Raw genomic sequence first — 22380 nt, forward strand, 5'->3', positions numbered from 1 at the left:
CTTACAGACTGAATAGCTAGTGGCTAGTTGGATGATACTCTACAGAAACTCTGAGGTTGTATCACTAAACTAACCACTAGCTATTCTGTCATGGTGAGTGATGTCTAATGGCACATTTAGAGCACAATTACATGGATGCATGTAGGGGGGGGGGAACTTTTATTTTGAAAAAAACATGTCCTCAATGGGAGCAGCAGGTAAAACCAGCAGCAGGCCTCGACTATTTCTCAATTCATCATTCCCCGATTCCTCTTTCTCTTCGTCTCCTCCTCAAAATGGAGAATAAAGTCAGAGAGGAGGGACCTCAGAACTTCTCCTCTATTACAGTTGAGAGGAGAGTGGAGCGAGGAATCACAGAAAGACAGTCTTTTCCCATCTCCCGTCAAACTAGACGGTAGTCTCTTTCATATGTTTCTGTTGGTGTGTCTTTAGTGCTTTGGGTACAATGAACCCTTTCCCACACAGGCTACAGACGTACGGCTTCTCCCCTGTATGAAACCTCCTCATGTGCACCTTCAGACTCCCAGAGGTGGTGAACCCCTTATCACAGACAGTACAAGGGTACGGTCTCTCTTTAGTGTGCTTGATCTGATGCACTCTCAAGTTCCCAGATTGGGCGAAACTTTTCCCGCATATGGCGCAGACAAAGGGTTTCTCTCCGGTGTGTGTTCTCTGGTGACTCTTTAGATCCCCGTCCCGTAGGAACATTCTCCCGCAGTATGAGCAGCAGTACTTCTTTTCCAGGCTCTTGTAGTGCATTCTCGCGTGCACCTCCAACCTCTTCATGTCCGGGAAACTCTTCCCGCACTCGCACATGTGATGGCGGACCTCTGCCATGTGTATCCTCTTGTGTTTCTTCAGGCTTTCGCTTCTGGCAAAACGTTGGCCACACACAGAGCACTGGTGCGGTTTTTCCTTGGTGTGGATCAGTATGTGGGTCGCCAAGGACGTTTTCTGAGTGAAGCCCCTCCCACAGTAGGAGCAGTGGAGGAGGTTCTCCCCTGTGTGGATTGACCGGTGGGTCTTGAGGGTGTAGAAGTGGGTGAACGTCTGGCCGCATTGGTCACAAAGATACGGTTTCTTGTTATTGTGTGTCTGCTTGTGCTCCCTGTACTCCAACAGGTTGCCAAAGCTCTCTGGGCACTTGGAGCAGTGGTATGGTTTCTCTCCCGTATGGGTGCGCTGGTGAGTCTTTAGGTCCTGCAGCAGAGTGAAGGTCTTCCCACATGGTTGGCAGATGTGCTTGGTCTTCTCTCCTGTGTGGATCGTCACGTGAATGTTCAAGTCGTCAAGCTTCAAGAAACTCTCTTCGCAGACAGAGCACTGGTGGGGTTTTTCTGTGCTGGCGCCCTCTCCTGTTTCAATGACAACATTACAAGACAGAGAGGAGAAATTTATTGGTGCAGAAATAAAGCATTTCTTATTGGAAAAGATCTGGTAGTCCATCCCCGTTTCTGCCTGTTTGCTTCAGTGTGGTTTCCTAGTAAACATGACTCAGGTGTGTGGGTCTCTCTTACCTTTGTGGATCACCTGGTGTCTCTTCAGGTCCTGGTATCGCAGGAAACACTTCCCACAGACGGAGCACTGGTGGGGTTTCTTTCCACTGTGCATCATTGTGTGTGTCTTCAGGCTGCTGGCTGCAGTGAACCTCTTACCGCACTGGGAGCAGAAATATGGCTTCAGCTCCTGGTCAGGATCCCCTGGACTGTCAGGGTCAGAGCTGGTGCCCTCTCCTGTTTCAATGACAACATTAGAAGGGTTTAACACAGGAGGAAAATGATAAGGATAGCACAACTCCAACCTGGTGTTCCTCTCACCTTTATGGGTCACCAGGTGTCTTTTAAGGTCGTAGGGTCGAAGGAAGGCCTTGCCACAGACGGAGCACTGGTGGGGTTTCTCTCCGCTGTGGATCTTCATGTGTGCCTTAAGCCTGAAGGCTGCGGTGAACCTCTTACCACACACAGAGCAGGGGAACGGTCTCTCCGGATCTGGTTCCCCTGGACTGTCTGCGTCAGAGTTGTTGCCCCCTTCAATGACAACATTACAGGGCTTAAAATGCTGCACTGTCAATAAATGACAGTTTATTAAAGACTAATACACATATAAATACCCAGCTAATTTATGGAAAGAAGCACTGCTGTGGATATGTTGATGTTTCTTCAAGTCACCTGTCTTCCAGCAGAGATCTCAGGGTCCTGTTCATTACTGCAAAGTACTGTTGCAAAATGTTTTGCAAACGGAAAACAAGTGTATTATTATTGGATAGTCCCTCCCACTTCGGGCCCATTTGTTTCTGTTTGGTTCCTAATGAATATGACCCAAGTGTGTGAGCATAGACTTCAGGGGTGTATTCACTAGGAACAAAAATGGAAGCAAACAGAACAAAATGGAGAAGGAACCTGAATTTGTCCAATATAATTTTTGCACAAAAATGTTTCCCTTTCCATTGCAAAACATTTTGCTACAGTGAATCAGTGTGTTTGAGTCTCTCTCACCTTTGTGTATCTCTCTCTCACCTTTGTGTATCTCCCGGTGTCTCCCTCTCACCTTTGTGTATCTCCTGGTGTCTCTCTCTCACCTTTGTGGATCTCCTGGTGTCTCTCTCTCACCATTGTGTATCTCCCGGTGTCTCCCTCTCACCGGTGTCTCCCTCTCACCTCTCCCCCTCACCATTGTGTATCTCCCGGTGTCTCCCTCTCACCGGTGTCTCCCTCTCACCTCTCCCCCTCACCATTGTGTATCTCCCGGTGTCTCCCTCTCACCGGTGTCTCCCTCTCACCTCTCCCCCTCACCATTGTGTATCTCCCGGTGTCTCCCTCTCACCGGTGTCTCCCTCTCACCTCTCCCCCTCACCTTTGTGGATCTCCCGGTGTCTCCCTCTCACCGGTGTCTCCCTCTCACCTCTCCCCCTCACCATTGTGTATCTCCCGGTGTCTCCCTCTCACCTCTCCCCCTCACCTTTGTGGATCTCCCGGTGTCTCTCTCTCACCTTTGTGGATCTCCCGGTGTCTCCCTCTCACCTTTGTGGATCTCCCGGTGTCTCTCTCTCACCTTTGTGGATCTCCTGGTGTCTCTCTCTCACCTTTGTGTATCTCCTGGTGTCTCTCTCACCTTTGTGGATCTCCCGGTGTCTCTCTCTCACCTTTGTGGATCTCCCGGTGTCTCTCTCTCACCTTTGTGGATCTCCCGGTGTCTCTCTCTCACCTTTGTGTATCTCCTGGTGTCTCTCTCTGACCTTTGTGGATCTCCCGGTGTCTCTCTCTCACCTTTGTGGATCTCCCGGTGTCTCTCTCTCACCTTTGTATCTCCTGGTGTCTCTCTCTCACCTTTGTATCTCCTGGTGTCTCTCTCTCACCTTTGTGGATCTCCCGGTGTCTCTCTCTCACCTTTGTGTATCTCCTGGTGTCTCTCTCACCTTTGTGGATCTCCCGGTGTCTCTCTCTCACCTTTGTGGATCTCCCGGTGTCTCTCTCTCACCTTTGTGGATCTCCTGGTGTCTCTCTCTCACCTTTGTGTATCTCCCGGTGTCTCTCTCTCACCTTTGTGGATCTCCCGGTGTCTCTCTCTCACCTTTGTGGATCTCCCGGTGTCTCTCTCTCACCTTTGTGGATCTCCCGGTGTCTCTCTCTCACCTTTGTGGATCTCCCGGTGTCTCTCTCACTCACCTTTGTGGATCTCCCGGTGTCTCTCTCACTCACCTTTGTGGATCTCCCGGTGTCTCTCTCACTCACCTTTGTGGATCTCCCGGTGTCTCTCTCACTCACCTTTGTGGATCTCCCGGTGTCTCTCTCTCACCTTTGTGGATCTCCCGGTGTCTCTCTCTCACCTTTGTGGATCTCCCGGTGTCTCTCTCACCTTTGTGTATCTCCCGGTGTTTCTCTCTCACCTTTGTGGATCTCCCGGTGTCTCTCTCTCTCACCTTTGTGGATCTCCCGGTGTCTCTCTCTCACCTTTGTGGATCTCCCGGTGTCTCTCTCTCACCTTTGTGGATCTCCCGGTGTCTCTCTCACTCACCTTTGTGTATCTCCTGGTGTCTCCTGAGGTCCTGGAACAGCAGGAAACACTTCCCACAGACGGAGCACTGGTGGTGTATCTCCCCACTGTGAGACTTCCTGTGAGACTTTAGTAAAGGCGCTGTGGTGAACCTCTTGCCGCACTCTGAGCAGAGGTGCAGTCTTTTAGGGTCCGGGTACGGCTTCTGCCCCTGTTCGGGATCCCCTGGGCTGTCTGGGTCCGAGGCGGCGCTCTCTCCTGCTTCAATGACCACGTCACAGGGTTTAGAACACATCGAGACAGAAGCAAGAACAGCAAGTACACATACAGTAGACTTACACCCTATGGTAACTGTCCTCTGAGCCTCTATAACCACACCCTATGGTAACTGTCCTCTGAGCCTCTATAACCACACCCTATGGTAACTGTCCTCTGAGCCTCTATAACCACACCCTATGGTAACTGTCCTCTGAGCCTCTATAACCACACCCTATGGTAACTGTCCTCTGAGCCTCTATAACCACACTCTATGGTAACTGTCCTCTGAGCCTCTATAACCACACCCTATGGTAACTGTCCTCTGAGCCTCTATAACCACACCCTATGGTAACTGTCCTCTGAGCCTCTATAACCACACCCTATGGTAACTGTCCTCTGAGCCTCTATAACCACACCCTATGGTAACTGTCCTCTGAGGTTCTAACCACACCCTATGGTAACTGTCCTCTGAGCCTCTATAACCACACTCTATGGTAACTGTCCTCTGAGCCTCTATAACCACACCCTATGGTAACTGTCCTCTGAGCCTCTATAACCACACCCTATGGTAACTGTCCTCTGAGCCTCTAACCACACCCTATGGTAACTGTCCTCTGAGCCTCTATAACCACACTCTATGGTAACTGTCCTCTGAGCCTCTATAACCACACCCTATGGTAGCTGTCCTCTGAGCCTCTATAATCACAACCAGTCGGACAGTACTGTTTCCGTTGAATTCAACGATGCACCGTTCTGTCATTCTGAACACGATCCTGGGGCTTGCGAAGGTCACGTTCTACCAACGAGCCACACAGGACCATGTCTTCCAGCAGAGAGATGTTTCTCTCACCTTTGTGCACCACCTGGTGTCTCTTCAGAACACACAGCCACAGGAAACGCTTCCCGCAGACGGAACACTGGTGTGGTTTGTCTTCGCTGTGGATCTTCAGGTGGATCCTCAGGCTGGTCGGCGAGGTGAACGTCTTGCCGCACTCCGAACAGCGGTACGGTCTGTCCGAGGTGACTGCTTTAATGACAACGTCACAGAGGTTAAACCGCTGCAGTACACAAAGGAGAGAACAGCACCACCAGCACATACAGTATTAGGCATATATGGGCAATTCCATTTTAACTGAATGGAGACAGATTATTATTTTTTAATGTACGTAAAATGTATGTTCTACAAAAAAAACAGATTTTTAACAAACATACAACTTTATGCACAAGGACTACGTTTACACTGAACATTTGACCCCCCCAAAAAACACATTTACTGGAATGACTGTGAGGGAGTTTGGTAGGAGTTGTGAGGGAGTTTGGTAGGAGTTGTGATCGAGTTTGGTAGGAGTTGTGAGGGAGTTTGGTAGCGGAATTTCAGTGAAATCTCCCTCAGTTTATTTACGTGACCTGGTTTTCTTAAAGACTCTGTATAAAGAACGGCGTGTCGGTTTATGACAGGACACATTGAACTTGAAAGAAGTGAGTGAAGTGGATTTACACCCGGTAACAGATCTCTACAAAAAAGAGTGTACATATGCAACATCCTCCTCTACATATGTGGGGAGAACAAGTATTTGATACACTGCCAATTTTGCAGGTTTTCCTACTTACAAAGCATGTAGAGGTCTGTAATTTCTATCATACGCACACTTCAACTGTGAGAGACGGAATCTAAAACAAAAATCCAGAAAATCACATTGCATGATTTTTTAAGTAATTAATTTGCATTTTATTGCATGACATAAATGCAACATCCTCCTCTGCATATGTGGGTATCCAACATCCTCCTCTACATATGTGGGTATCCAACATCCTCCTCTACATATGTGGGTATTCAACATCCTCCTCTACATATGTGGGTATCCAACATCCTCCTCTACATATGTGGGTATCCAACATCCTCCTCTACATATGTGGGTATCCAACATCCTCATCTACATATGTGGGTATCCAACATCCTCATCTACATATGTGGGTATTATTATCCAACAACATCCTCCTCTACATATGTGGGTATCCAACATCCTCATCTACATATGTGGGTATCCAACATCCTCATCTACATATGTGGGTATTATTATCCAACAACATCCTCCTCTACATATGTGGGTATCCAACATCCTCCTCTACATATGTGGGTATTATTATCCAACAACATCCTCCTCTACATATGTGGGTATTATTATCCAACAACATCCTCCTCTACATATGTGGGTATCCAACATCCTCCTCTACATATGTGGGTATTATTATCCAACATCTTCCTCTACATATGTGGGTATCCAACATCCTCCTCTACATATGTGGGTATTATTATCCAACATCCTCCACTACATATGTGGGTATCCAACATCCTCCTCTACATATGTGGTTATTATTATCCAACATCCTCCACTACATATGTGGGTATCCAACATCCTCCTCTACATATGTGGGTATTATTATCCAACATCCTCCTCTACATATGTGGGTATCCAACATCCTCCTCTACATATGTGGGTATTATGATCCAACATCCTCCTCTACATATGTGGGTATCCAACACCTCCTCTACATATGTGGGTATCCAACATCCTCCTCTACATATGTGGGTATTATGATCCAACATCCTCCTCTACATATGTAGGTATCCAACATCCTCCTCTACATATGTGGGTATTATGATCCAACATCCTCCTCTACATATGTGGGTATCCAACATCCTCCTCTACATATGTGGGTATTATTATCCAACATCCTCCACTACATATGTGGGTATCCAACATCATCCTCTACATATGTGGGTATTATTATCCAACATCCTCCTCTACATATGTGGGTATCCAACATCCTCCTCTACATATGTGGTTATTATTATCCAACATCCTCCACTACATATGTGGGTATCCAACATCCTCCTCTACATATGTGGGTATTATTATCCAACATCCTCCTCTACATATGTGGGTATCCAACATCCTCCTCTACATATGTGGGTATCCAACATCCTCCTCTACATATGTGGGTATTATGATCCAACATCCTCCTCTACATATGTGGGTATCCAACACCTCCTCTACATATGTGGGTATCCAACATCCTCCTCTACATATGTGGGTATTATGATCCAACATCCTCCTCTACATATGTAGGTATCCAACATCCTCCTCTACATATGTGGGTATTATGATCCAACATCCTCCTCTACATATGTGGGTATCCAACATCCTCCTCTACATATGTGGGTATCCAACATCCTCCTCTACATATGTGGGTATTATTATCTAACAACATCCTCCTCTACATATGTGGGTATCCAACATCCTCCTCTACATATGTGGGTATCCAACATCCTCCTCTACATATGTGGGTATCCAACATCCTCCTCTACATATGTGGGTATCCAACATCCTCCTCTACATATGTGGGTATCCAACATCCTCATCTACATATGTGGGTATTATTATCCAACATCCTCCTCTACATATGTGGGTATTATTATCCAACATCCTCCTCTACATATGTGGGTATTATTCTACACACAGGCAATTATTTAAATCTGCTCCGCAGCAAAACCACATTTGGTTCATCCGAAGCGAAATCTGCACAAATGTTTTACAAGTTTGGATATCAAAGCACAGTAGAGTTCAGTAGAGTATAGTAAAGTTCAGTACAGTATAGTAGAGTTCAGTAGAGTAGAGTACAGTATAGTAAAGTTCAGTACAGTATTGTAGAGAAGAGTTCAGTACAGAACAGTAGAGTTCAGTTCAGTAGAGTACAGTATAGTAGATTTCAGTAGAGTACAGTAGAGTATAGTAGAGTACAGTAGAGTAGAGTACAGTAGAGAAGAGTTCAGTACAGTATAGTAGAGTAGATTTCAATACAGTACAATAGAGTAGAGTACAGCACAGTACAGTCTAGTAGATTTCAGTAGAGTACAGTACAGTTCAGTAGAGTACAGTAGAGAAGAGTTCAGTAGATTTAAGTAGTGTATAGTACATTTCAGTAGAGTTCAGTACAGTAGATTTCAGTAGAGTACAGTATTCTAGAGTTCAGTAGAGTACAGTATAGTAGATTTCAGTAGAGTACAGTTCAGTAGAGTACAGTACAGTTCAGTAGAGTACAGTAGAGTACAGTAGAGTTCAGTAGAGTACAGTACAGTTCAGTGGAGTACAGTATATTTCAGTAGAGTACAGTACAGTTCAGTAGAGTACAGTAGATTTCAGTGTAGTATAGTAGAGATCAGTATAGTAGATTTCAGTAGGGTTCAATGCAGTAGATTTCAGTACAGTACAGTACAGTAGATATCAGTAGAGTACAGTAGATTAGAGTGCAGTACAGTACAGGAGTACAGTACAGTTCAGTAGATTTCAGTACAGTAGAGTAGAGTTCAGTAGAGTACAGTACAGTTCAGTGGAGTACAGTACAGTAGAGTACAGTACAGTACAGTTCAGTAGAGTTCAGTGGAGTACAGTATAGTAGAGTTCAGTACAGTAGAGTTCAGTACAGTACAGTAGAGTAGAGTACAGTAGAGTTCAGTACAGTACAGTAGAGTACAGTACAGTTCAGTGGAGTACAGTAGAGTACAGTACAGTACAGTTCAGTAGAGTTCAGTGGAGTACAGTACAGTAGAGTTCAGTACAGTACAGTAGAGTAGAGTACAGTAGAGTTCAGTACAGTACAGTAGAGTAGAGTACAGTAGAGTTCAGTACAGTACAGTAGAGTAGAGTACAGTAGAGTTCAGTACAGTACAGTAGAGTAGAGTACAGTAGAGTTCAGTACAGTACAGTAGAGTACAGTACAGTACAGTACAGTTCAGTAGAGTAGAGTATACAATAGATTAGTATAGTAACGTTTGGCACAGTAGAGTATAGTTCAGCACAGTTCAATATACTCAACTCTTGTGTGCTCTACTGTGTACTATATTCCACAGTACAGGACTGTATGGTACTATACTGAACTATACTCCACAGTACAGGACTGTATGGTACTATACTGAACTATATTCCACAGTACAGGACTGTATGGTACTATACTGAACTATACTCCACAGTACAGGACTGTATGGTACTATACTGAACTATACTCCACAGGACTGTATGGTACTATACTGCGCTATACTCCACAGGACTGTATGGTACTATACTGAACTATATTCCACAGTACAGGACTGTATGGTACTATACTGAACTATACTCCACAGTACAGGACTATATGGTACTATACTCCACAGTACAGGACTATATGGTACTATACTCCACAGTACAGGACTGTATGGTACTATATTCCACAGTACAGGACTATATGGTACTATACTGAACTATATTCCACAGTACAGGACTGTATGGTACCATAATCCACAGTACAGGACTGTATGGTACTATACTGAACTATATTCCACAGTACAGGACTGTATGGTACTATACTGAACTATATTCCACAGTACAGGACTGTATGGTACTATACTCCACAGTACAGGACTGTATGGTACTATACTGAGCTATACTCCACAGTACAGGACTATATGGTACTATAATCCACAGTACAGGACTGTATGGTACTATACTGAACTATATTCCACAGTACAGGACTGTATGGTACTATACTGAACTATACTCCACAGTACAGGACTGTATGGTACTATACTCCACAGTACAGGACTATATGGTACTATACTCCACAGTACAGGACTATATGGTACTATACTCCACAGTACAGGACTGTATGGTACTATATTCCACAGTACAGGACTATATGGTACTATACTGAACTATATTCCACAGTACAGGACTGTATGGTACCATAATCCACAGTACAGGACTGTATGGTACTATACTGAACTATATTCCACAGTACAGGACTGTATGGTACTATACTGAACTATATTCCACAGTACAGGACTGTATGGTACTATACTGAACTATACTCCACAGTACAGGACTGTATGGTACTATACTGAGCTATACTCCACAGTACAGGACTATATGGTACTATAATCCACAGTACAGGACTGTATGGTACTATACTGAACTATATTCCACAGTACAGGACTGTATGGTACTATACTGAACTATACTCCACAGTACAGGACTGTATGGTACTATACTCCACAGTACAGGACTATATGGTACTATACTGAGCTATACTCCACAGTACAGGACTATATGGTACTATACTCCACAGTACAGGACTGTATGGTACTATACTGAACTATACTCCACAGTACAGGACTGTATGGTACTATAATCCACAGTACAGGACTGTATGGTACTATACTCCACAGTACAGGACTGTATGGTACTATACTGCGCTATACTCCACAGTACAGGACTATATGGTACTATACTCCACAGTACAGGACTGTATGGTACTATACTCCACAGTACAGGACTGTATGGTACTATAATCCACAGTACAGGACTGTATGGTACTATACTCCACAGTACAGGACTATATGGTACTATACTCCACAGTACAGGACTGTATGGTACTATACTGAACTATATTCCACAGTACAGGACTATATGGTACTATACTCCACAGTACAGGACTGTATGGTACTATACTGAACTATACTCCACAGTACAGGACTATATGGTACTATACTCCACAGTACAGGACTATATGGTACTATACTCCACAGTACAGGACTATATGGTACTATACTGAACTATACTCCACAGTACAGGACTGTATGGTACTATACTCCACAGTACAGGACTATATGGTACTATACTGAACTATACTCCACAGTACAGGACTGTATGGTACTATACTCCACAGTACAGGACTGTATGGTACTATACTCCACAGTACAGGACTATATGGTACTATACTCCACAGTACAGGACTATATGGTACTATACTGAACTATACTCCACAGTACAGGACTATATGGTACTATAATCCACAGTACAGGACTGTATGGTACTATACTCCACAGTACAGGACTATATGGTACTATACTCCACAGTACAGGACTATATGGTACTATACTGAACTATACTCCACAGTACAGGACTGTATGGTACTATACTCCACAGTACAGGACTGTATGGTACTATACTCCACAGTACAGGATTGTACTCTACTCTGTGTTCAGCTCATTGTGTCTTCTGCTACTGTCCTCCCTTCCTGAACATAACAGTATGTCAGTGGAAGAGAGGACAGTAACAGGAGACACTATGAGCTAAACATAACAGTCAGTGGAAGGGAGGACAGTAGCTGGTATGATGTACAGAGCACCAACACTACCTTACAGAGCACCAACACTACCTTACAGAGCACCAACACTACCTTACAGAGCACCAACACTACCTTACAGAGCACCAACACTACCTTACAGAGCACCAAAACGACCTTACAGAGCACCAACACTACCTTACAGAGCACCAACACTACCTTACAGAGCACCAACACTACCCTACAGAGCACCAACACTACCTTACAGAGCACCAACACTACCCTACAGAGCACCAACACTACCTTACAGAGCACCAACACTACCTTACAGAGCACCAAAACGACCTTACAGAGCACCAACACTACCTTACAGAGCACCAACACTACCTTACAGAGCACCAACACTACCCTACAGAGCACCAACACTACCTTACAGAGCACCGACACTACCTTACAGAGCACCAACACGACCACTTCCTTGTATCTTTTGGTTGTCATTTCCAGTCACAACTTGTAGACTTGTTTACGTGATTATGTGTGGTTTGTTGCTAAACTTACTTTGCTACCTGCTAACTTTATGGTTTTTACTTTCTAATTATCGCTTTATATATATTTTTTCCCCCCCTCGCTCGACTTTTTTCATTCAACTTTTTCACCCGGACAGGACCTCCACCAGCCGAAGCTAAGTAGTAACATTAACATGATGCTTTCTCTGGACGTGGTTCTACAGGACCTCCACCAGCCGAAGCTCAGTAGTAACATTAACATGATGCTTTCTCTGGACGTGATTCTACAGGACCTCCACCAGCCGAAGCTAAGTAGTAACATTAACATGATAATATTCATATTTTTGGTGACTTTAATTTTCGCATGGAAAAGTCCACAGACCCACTCCAAAAGGCTTTCGGAGCCATCATCGACTCAGTGGGTTTTGTCCAACATGTCTCCGGACCTACTCGATGTCATTGTCATACTCTGGATCTAATTTCATCCCGCGGAATAAATATTGTGGATCATAATCCTGGACTATCGGACCACCATTTTATTATGTTTGCAATCGCAACAAATAACCTGCTCAGACCCCAACCAAGGATCATCAAAAGCTGTGCTATAAATTCTCAGACAACACAAAGTTTCCTAGAATTGGAACGGAAATGGCGCCACACCAAACTGGAAGTCTTCCGACGAGCTCTGAAAGACAGTACCGCGCAGTATCGAAGAGCCCTCACTGCTGCTCGATCATCCTATTTTTCCAATTTAATTGGAGGAAAATAAGAACAATCCAAAATAGATTTTTGATACTGTCGCAAAGCTAACTAAAAAGCAGCATTCCCCAAGAGAGGATGGCTTTCACTTCAGCAGTGATAAATTCATGAACTTCTTTGACAAAAAAGATCAGTATCATTAGAAAGGAAATTAAGGACTCCTCTTTAAATCTGTGTATTTATCCAAAACTCAGTTGTCCTGAGTCTACACAACACTGCCAGGACCTAGGATCAAGGGACACACTCACGTTGTTTAATATCTCTTGACACATTGATGAAAATAGTATTGGCCTCTAAACCTTCAAGCTGCATACTGGACCCTATTCCAACTAAACTACTGAAAGAGCTGCTTCCTGTGCTTGGCCCTCCTATGTTGAATATAATAAACGGCTCCCTATCCACCGGATGTGTACCAAACCTACTGGAAGTGGCAGTAATAAAGCCTCTCTTGAAAAAGCCAAACCTTGACCCAGAATATATAAAAAACTATCTGCCTATATCGAATCTCCCATTCCTCTCAAAGAAAAATTAAAAAGCTGTTGAGCAGCAACTCACTGCCTTCCTGAAGACAAACAATGTATACGAAACGCTTCAGTCTGGTTTTAGACCCCATCATAGCACTGAGACTGTACTTGTGAAGGTGGTAAATTACTTTTTAATGGTGTCAGACCGAGGCTCTGCATCTGTCCTCGTGCTCCTAGACCTTAGCGCTGCTTTTGATACCATCGATCACCACATTCTTTTGGAGAGATTGGAAACCCAAATTGGTCTACACGGACAAGTTCTGGCCTGGTTTAGATCTTATCTGTCGGAAAGATATCAGTTTGTCCCTGTAGATGGTTTCTCCTATGACAAATCAATTGTAAATGTTGGTATTCCTCAAGGCTCCGTTTTAGGACCACTATTGTTTTCACTTTATATTTCACCTCTTGATGATGTCATTCGGAAATAATGTTAACTTTCACTGCTATGTGGACGACACACAGCTGTACATTTTGATTAAACACGATGAAGCCCCAAAATTGCCCTCCCTGGAAGCCTGCGTTTCAGACATAAGGAAGTGGATGGTGACAAATTTACTAGTTTTAAGCTCGGACAAAACAGAGATTCTAGTTCTTGGTCCCAAGAAACAATGAGATCTTCTGTTGAATCTGACAATTCATCTTGATGGTTGTACAGTCATCTCAAATAAAACTGAAGGACCTCACGTTACTCTGGACCCTGATCTCTCTTTTGACGAACATATCAAGACCGTTTCAAGGATTGAGTCACTGACGTGATCTTCCTGTCCAGGTTGGCGCCCCCACTCGGGTTTGTGCCGTGGGGGAGATCTTCGTGGGCTATACCCGGCCTTGTCTCAGGATAGTAAGTTGGTGGTTGAAGATATCCCTCTAGTCGTGTGGGGGCTGTGCTTTGGCAAAGTGGGTGGGGTTATATCCTTCCTGTTTGGCCCTGTCCGGGTGTATCGTCGGACGGGGCCACAGTGTTTCCCGACCCCTCTCGTCTCAGCCTCCAGTATTTATGCTGCAATAGTTTGTGTTGGGGGGCTAGGGTCAGTCTGTTAAATCTGGAGTATTTCTCCTGTCTTATCCGGTGTCCTGTGTGAATTTAAGTATGCTCTCTCTAATTCTCTGTCTCTTTTTCTCTGTCTCTCTCTCGGAGGACCAGAGCCCTAGGACCATGCCTCAGGACTACCTGGTCTGATGACTCCTTGCTGTCCCCAGTACACCTGGTCGTGCTTCTGCTCCAGTTTCAACTGTTCTGCCTGCGGCTACCGAACCCTGACCTGTTCACCGGACGTGCTACTTTGTCCCAGACCTTCTGTTTTCAACTCTCTAGAGACATCAGGAGCGGTAGAGATACTCTTAATGATCAGCTATGAAAAGCCAACTAACATTTACTCCTGAGGTGCTAACCTGTTGCACCCTCTACAACCACTGTGATGATTATTATTATTATTATTATTATTATTATTATTATTATTATTACTATTACTATTATTATCTGACCATGCTGGTCATTTATGAACATTTGAACATCTTGGCCATGTTCTGTTATAATCTCCACCCGGCACAGCCAGAAGAGGACTGGCCACCCCTCATAGCCTGGTTCCTCTCTAGGTTCTGGCCTTTCTAGGGAGTTTTTCCTAGCCACCGTGCTTCTGCACCTGCATTGCTTGCTGTTTGGGGTTTTAGGCTGGGTTTCTGTACAGCACTTTGTGACATCAGCTGATGTAAGAAGGGCTTTATAAATACATTTAATTGATTGGTGACCCAACTAAGGTTTGTAACTATAGGTTTAACTATTATAGTCTATTCAATTGAAGAAATTCTGTTACCGATTTTTTTTGGGGGGGGGTCAAAGAATTTCGAATTCATAAACAAAATTGATATCAGTAAAAACACTATAGCTAAATTGGTAGGTCTACATTTACTTGTTACATTTGTGAACTTTCATTATCCTCCTTATGGAGGGACAGACATTAGGAAATATCTTAAAGATATGTGGTTTTTAGTAACGAGGCAACGATTCAGTAAAATTTATCCAAAACTAAATATAAGAATTGATATTAGTTGGGTTTTTACTTCAATATTATTAGTGTTTTGATGTATTTCTTCTAAGACTTTTTCTGGTAGATGTTTTTTAGGAACCCTTGTCCATCCAATAAGCCTTTGTTTATTCACATTTTTGGGGGATGGAAAATGGTTCAAATGTATGTATGCCTTAATTTCTTCAAAATATAGACTCTCTGCTTTCATTTGACACACAATTTGACATGCTCCAATGAACTTCACGTTGGTGCTCATGGGTCATTTTACATGGGAATGAACCTACACCGTATAGATCAACTTATTTAACTGGTAAACAGGTGCACTGGTGTGGACACGTTGATTGACAGTTCCAACAGAGAGATGTGTGTGAGGAGCGACGCCGGGTGAGAGAGGAGCGACGCCGGGTGAGAGAGGAGCGACGCCGGGTGAGAGAGGAGCGACGCCGGGTGAGAGAGGAGCGACGCCGGGTGAGAGAGGAGCGACGCCGGGTGAGAGAGGAGCGACGCCGGTTGAGAGAGGAGCGACGCCGGGTGAGGGAGGAGCGACGCCGGGTAAGAGAGGAGAGACGCCGGGTGAGGGAGGAGCGACGCCGGGTGAGGGAGGAGCGACGCCGGGTGAGGGAGGAGCGACGCCGGGTGAGAGAGGAGCGACGCCGGGTGAGGGAGGAGCGACGCCGGGTGAGGGAGGAGCGACGCCGGGTGAGGGAGGAGCGACGCCGGGTGAGAGAGGAGCGGCGCCGGGTGAGAGAGGAGCGACGCCGGGTGAGAGAGGAGCGACGCCGGGTGAGGGAGGAGCGACGCCGGGTGAGGGAGGAGCGACGCCGGGTGAGAGAGGAGCGACGCCGGGTGAGGGAGGTGCGACGCCGGGTGGGTGAGGAGCGACGCCGGGTGGGTGAGGAGCGACGCCGGGTGGGTGAGGAGCGACGCCGGGTGGGTGAGGAGCGACGCCGGGTGAGAGAGGAGCGACGCAGGGTGAGAGAGGAGCGACGTCAGGTGTTTGGGTGTCTCTCTTACCTTTGTGGATCATCTGGTGTCTCTTCAGGTCTGTGGATCGTAGGAAGCGCTTCCCACAGAAGGAGCACTGGTGGGGTTTCTCTCCGCTGTGTCTCTGCATGTGAGTCTTCAGGCTGCTTGGTGCAGTGAACCGCTTACCACACTGGGAGCAGAGGAACGGTCTCTCTTTGTCTGAGCTGGCACCCTCTCCTGTTTCTATAACAACATCACAGGGGTTAAACAGGAGTCCCTGGACACAGCCCTTAGCCGTGGTATATTGGCCATATATCACAAACCCCCGAGGTGCCTTGTTGCTGTTATAAACTGGTTACCAACGTAATTAGAGCAGTAAAAATACATATTATGTCATACCCGTGGTATACGGTCTGATAAACCACGGCTGTTAGCCAATCAGCATACAGGGTTTCGAACCACCCAGTTTATTATACTGTATACAACACTATGCATTGGTATGTAGGAAGGTAGAAAGGGAAGATGACTCATCTTAGACCCCTTTCAATGTAAACTGATCAGGAGTTATTTGGTTAGGGGGCACAGTTTATTACATACAAGATTGACAGCTATAAGCAGTCACTCAGCCGTCTGGGCCCTTCTCAAAAGTAGTGCTCTATATAGGGAACTGGGTTCCATGAAACTGGTCTCTGATGTTCTGATCAGGGATTACCTGGTTGGTCCTGTCCCCAACCTCCTTAGTCATCTGAAACTGGTCTCAATATACTGTAGCTCCCTCTGGATGTTTTGATCAGTGATTGATTACCTGGGTTGGTCCTGTCCCCATCCTCCTCCTCTCTGTCCCCAACCTCCTCCTCTCCATCCTCCTCCTCCTCCTCCTCTCTGTCCCCAATCTCCTCCTCTCCATCCTCCTCCTCTCTGCCCCCCTCCTCCTCTTCTTCTCTTTTAACAGTAACAAGTCCTGTAAAACGTCAAACCAAAAGATCTAAAACACTTTATAATATAAATGCCTCCACCAGAGGAAGCTCTAACTTGGTTCCCTGTAGAATCAAGAGCTCCTTGGGGGGGGAGACACATTCTGGTACTCTGCTGCAGTTCTGTGGAACTGAACCTGAAAAGTGTCACTTATGGAAATATCTGTAAAGTAACGGAACGGTGTGATTAGGGGTAGGATATTCTTTCAAGAGGTGACTCTTAAAATGAGCACCTCTGTGCTGTTAATTGTTCTAAGTTGTTGTATATATATATTTTGTAATTGATGATACGGTTGTTTTAAATTGCATTGAGAATAATGTGTAAATCAGGCCCACCTGCCATCTCACAGGACCACAGTGGAAATAATAACCTGCCATCTCACAGGACCACAGTGGAAATAATAACCTGCCATCTCACAGGACCACAATGGAAATAATAACCTGCCATCTCACAGGACCACAGTGGAAATAATAACCTGCCATCTCACAGTGGAAATAATAACCTGCCATCTCACAGCGGAAATAATAACCTGCCATCTCACAGGACCACAGTGGAAATAATAACCTGCCATCTCACAGTGGAAATAATAACCTGCCATCTCACAGGACCACAATGGAAATAATAACCTGCCATCTCACAGTGGAAATAATAACCTGCCCTCACAGAACCACAGTGGAAATAATAACCTGCCATCTCAGTGGAAATAATAACCTGCCATCTCACAGGACCACAGTGGAAATAATAACCTGCCATCTCAGTGGAAATAATAACCTGCCATCTCACAGGACCACAATGGAAATAATAACCTGCCATCTCACAGGACCACAGTGGAAATAATAACCTGCCATCTCATAGTGGAAATAATAACCTGCCAACTCACAGGACCACAATGGAAATAATAACCTGCCATCTCACAGTGGAAATAATAACCTGCCATCTCACAGAGGAAATAATAACCTGCCATCTCACAGAGGAAATAATAACCTGCCATCTCACAGGACCACAGTGGAAATAATAACCTGCTATCTCACAGGACCACAATGGAAATAATAACCTGCCATCTCACAGTGGAAATAATAACCTGCCATCTCACAGCGGAAATAATAACCTGCCATCTCACAGGACCACAGTGGAAATAATAACCTGCCATCTCACAGTGGAAATAATAACCTGCCATCTCACAGCGGAAATAATAACCTGCCATCTCACAGGACCACAATGGAAATAATAACCTGCCATCTCACAGTGGAAATAATAACCTGCCATCTCACAGGACCACAGTGGAAATAATAACCTGCCATCTCACAGTGGAAATAATAACCTGCCATCTCACAGGACCACAATGGAAATAATAACCTGCCATCTCAGTGGAAATAATAACCTGCCATCTCACAGGACCACAGTGGAAATAATAACCTGCCATCTCAGTGGAAATAATAACCTGCCATCTCACAGGACCACAGTGGAAATAATAACCTGCCATCTCACAGTGGAAATAATAACCTGCCATCTCACAGGACCACAATGGAAATAATAACCTGCCATCTCAGTGGAAATAATAACCTGCCATCTCACAGCGGAAATAATAACCTGCCATCTCACAGGACCACAGTGGAAATAATAACCTGCCATCTCACAGTGGAAATAATAACCTGCCATCTCACAGCGGAAATAATAACCTGCCATCTCACAGGACCACAATGGAAATAATAACCTGCCATCTCACAGTGGAAATAATAACCTGCCATCTCACAGGACCACAGTGGAAATAATAACCTGCCATCTCACAGTGGAAATAATAACCTGCCATCTCACAGGACCACAATGGAAATAATAACCTGCCATCTCAGTGGAAATAATAACCTGCCATCTCACAGGACCACAGTGGAAATAATAACCTGCCATCTCAGTGGAAATAATAACCTGCCATCTCACAGGACCACAGTGGAAATAATAACCTGCCATCTCACAGTGGAAATAATAACCTGCCATCTCACAGGACCACAATGGAAATAATAACCTGCCATCTCAGTGGAAATAATAACCTGCCATCTCACAGGACCACAGTGGAAATAATAACCTGCCATCTCAGTGGAAATAATAACCTGCCATCTCACAGGACCACAATGGAAATAATAACCTGCCATCTCACAGGACCACAGTGGAAATAATAACCTGCCATCTCATAGTGGAAATAATAACCTGCCAACTCACAGGACCACAATGGAAATAATAACCTGCCATCTCACAGTGGAAATAATAACCTGCCATCTCACAGAGGAAATAATAACCTGCCATCTCACAGGACCACAGTGGAAATAATAACCTGCTATCTCACAGGACCACAATGGAAATAATAACCTGCCATCTCACAGCGGAAATAATAACCTGCCATCTCACAGGACCACAATGGAAATAATAACCTGCCATCTCACAGTGGAAATAATAACCTGCCATCTCACAGTGGAAATAATAACCTGCCATCTCACAGGACCACAGTGGAAATAAGCCTTTGGACCTCAGTGTTTTTATCCTGAATAATTGTTTGTGTTGTGTTATATTGTGTTACATTATATTATGTTATGTTATATTATGTCATGTTGTGTCATGTCATGTTGTGTCATGTCGTGTTGTGTCGTGTCATGTTGTGTCATGTCGTGTTGTGTCATGTCATGTTGTGTCATGTCATGTTGTGTCGTGTTGTGTCGTGTTGTGTCGTGTTGTGTCGTGTCATGTCATGTGTCATGTTGTGTGTCATGTTGTGTCATGTCATGTTGTGTCGTGTCATGTCGTGTCATGTTATGTCATGTTATGTCATGTTGTGTAATGTTGTGTCATATCATGTTGTGTCTTGTCATGTCATGTTGTGTCGTGTCATGTTGTGTCGTGTCATGTTGTGTCATGTCATGTTGTGTCATGTCATGTTGTGTCGTGTCATGTTGTGTCATGTCATGTTGTGTCATGTCATGTTGTGTCATGTCGTGTTGTGTCGTGTCATGTTGTGTCATGTCGTGTTGTGTCATGTCATGTTGTGTCATGTCATGTTGTGTCGTGTTGTGTCGTGTTGTGTCGTGTTGTGTCGTGTCGTGTCATGTTGTGTCATGTCATGTGTCATGTTGTGTGTCATGTTGTGTCATGTCATGTTGTGTCGTGTCATGTCGTGTCATGTTATGTCATGTTATGTCATGTTGTGTCATGTTGTGTCATATCATGTTGTGTCTTGTCATGTCATGTTGTGTCGTGTCATGTTGTGTCGTGTCATGTTGTGTCATGTCATGTTGTGTCATGTCATGTTGTGTCGTGTCATGTCGTGTTGTGTCAGGTGATGTTGTGTCATGTCATGTTGTGTCGTGTTGTGTCATGTTGTGTCATGTCATGTTGTGTCATGTTGTGTCATGTCATGTCATGTCATGTTGTGTCATGGTGTGTCATGTTGTGTCATGTTGTGTCGTGTCATGTTGTGTTGTGTCATGTTGTGTCATGTCGTGTCATGTTGTGTCATGTCATGTGTCATGTCGTGTGTCATGTTGTGTTGTGTCATGTTGTGTCATGTCATGTTGTGTCGTGTCATGTCGTGTCATGTTATGTCATGTTGTGTCATGTTGTGTCAGGTCATGTTGTGTCGTGTCATGTCATGTTGTGTCGTGTCATGTTGTGTCGTGTCATGTTGTGTCATGTCATGTTGTGTCATGTCGTGTCGTGTTGTGTCAGGTCATGTTGTGTCAGGTCATGTTGTGTTATGTCATGTCATGTTGTGTCGTGTCATGTCATGTTGTGTCATGTTGTGTCATGTCATGTTGTGTCATGTCGTGTCGTGTTGTGTCAGGTCATGTTGTGTCAGGTCATGTTGTGTCAGGTCATGTTGTGTTATGTTGTGTCATGTTGTGTCATGTCATGTTGTGTCGTGTTGTGTCATGTTGTGTCATGTTGTGTCATGTCATGTTGTGTCAGGTCATGTTGTGTCAGGTCATGTTGTGTCAGGTCATGTTGTGTTGTGTTATGTCATGTCATGTTGTGTCGTGTCATGTCATGTCATGTTGTGTCATGTTGTGTCATGTCGTGTTGTGTCATGTTGTGTCATGTTGTGTCATGTCATGTTGTGTCAGGTCATGTTGTGTCAGGTCATGTTGTGTCAGGTCATGTTGTGTTGTGTTATGTCATGTCATGTCATGTTGTGTCGTGTCATGTCATGTTGTGTCATGTTGTGTCATGTTGTGTCATGTCGTGTTGTGTCATGTTGTGTCATGTCATGTTGTGTCATGTCATGTTGTGTCAGGTCATGTTGTGTCAGGTCATGTTGTGTTGTGTTATTTCATGTTGTGTTATGTCATGTTGTGTTATGTTATGTCATGTTGTGTCATGTTGTGTTGTGTCATGTTGTGTTGTGTCATGTTGTGTCAGGTCATGTTGTGTCATGTCGTGTCGTCTTGTCTTGTCTTCAGCTGGAGCAGACTACTACTTTTAATTAACTAATCAATTTAAAATCAATCAATATTCACATGATAAGGTCTTGGGAGAATACATACATCTAGTCTATTCCCTGGCTAGTGTACTTATTACCTGGGTTGGCCACACCTCCTCCTTCCTGGTCCTCCTCTTCTTCCATATCTACTGGAACAACATCAACATCACACATATTGGTCTGTGTCCGGAATGACACACTATTCCCTATGTAGTGCACTGCATGCTGTGCAATACTCTGAACTATAGTAGACCTGGGTTCAAATAGTATTTGAAACCATTCAAATGCTTCATCTGTGCTTGATTGAGCTTGCCTGGAGCAATTGAACCAAATGGGATAGTCCCAAAAGTGTCACCCCACCCCCCTGGCTATTTGGCCCTCCAGGCAGGCTCAACCAAACGCTGAAGGATTTGAATGTTTTAAATGATTTGTTATATATTTTTTAAACTAGATTATGATGTAACCTCTCTCTCTAAAAACTCATATTAGGATTTAAACTAGCTCTCTAAAAACTCATATTAGGATGTAACCTAGCAACCTAAAACTCCTATTAGGATGCAACCTAAACTCCTATTATGATGTAACCTAGCAACCTAAAACTCCTATTAGGATGCAACCTAAACTCCTATTAGGATGTAACCTAGCAACCCAAAACTCCTATTAGGATGTAACCTAGCAACCTAAAACTCCTATTAGGATGCAACCTAGCAACCTAAAACTCCTATTAGGATGCAACCTAAACTCCTATT

The 22380-nt window shown here is 44.5% G+C and overlaps 1 pseudogene; it reads right to left on the bottom strand.

Moving 5' to 3' along the window:
• Window positions 1–387: 387 nt before the first annotated feature.
• On the bottom strand, window positions 388–21775 carry LOC139369999 (zinc finger protein 585A-like; annotated as a pseudogene).
• Between the last annotated feature and the right edge of the window lie 605 nt (window positions 21776–22380).

This window comes from Oncorhynchus clarkii, chromosome 17 (genome assembly GCF_045791955.1).
Source record: "Oncorhynchus clarkii lewisi isolate Uvic-CL-2024 chromosome 17, UVic_Ocla_1.0, whole genome shotgun sequence".
NCBI lineage: Eukaryota > Metazoa > Chordata > Actinopteri > Salmoniformes > Salmonidae > Oncorhynchus > Oncorhynchus clarkii.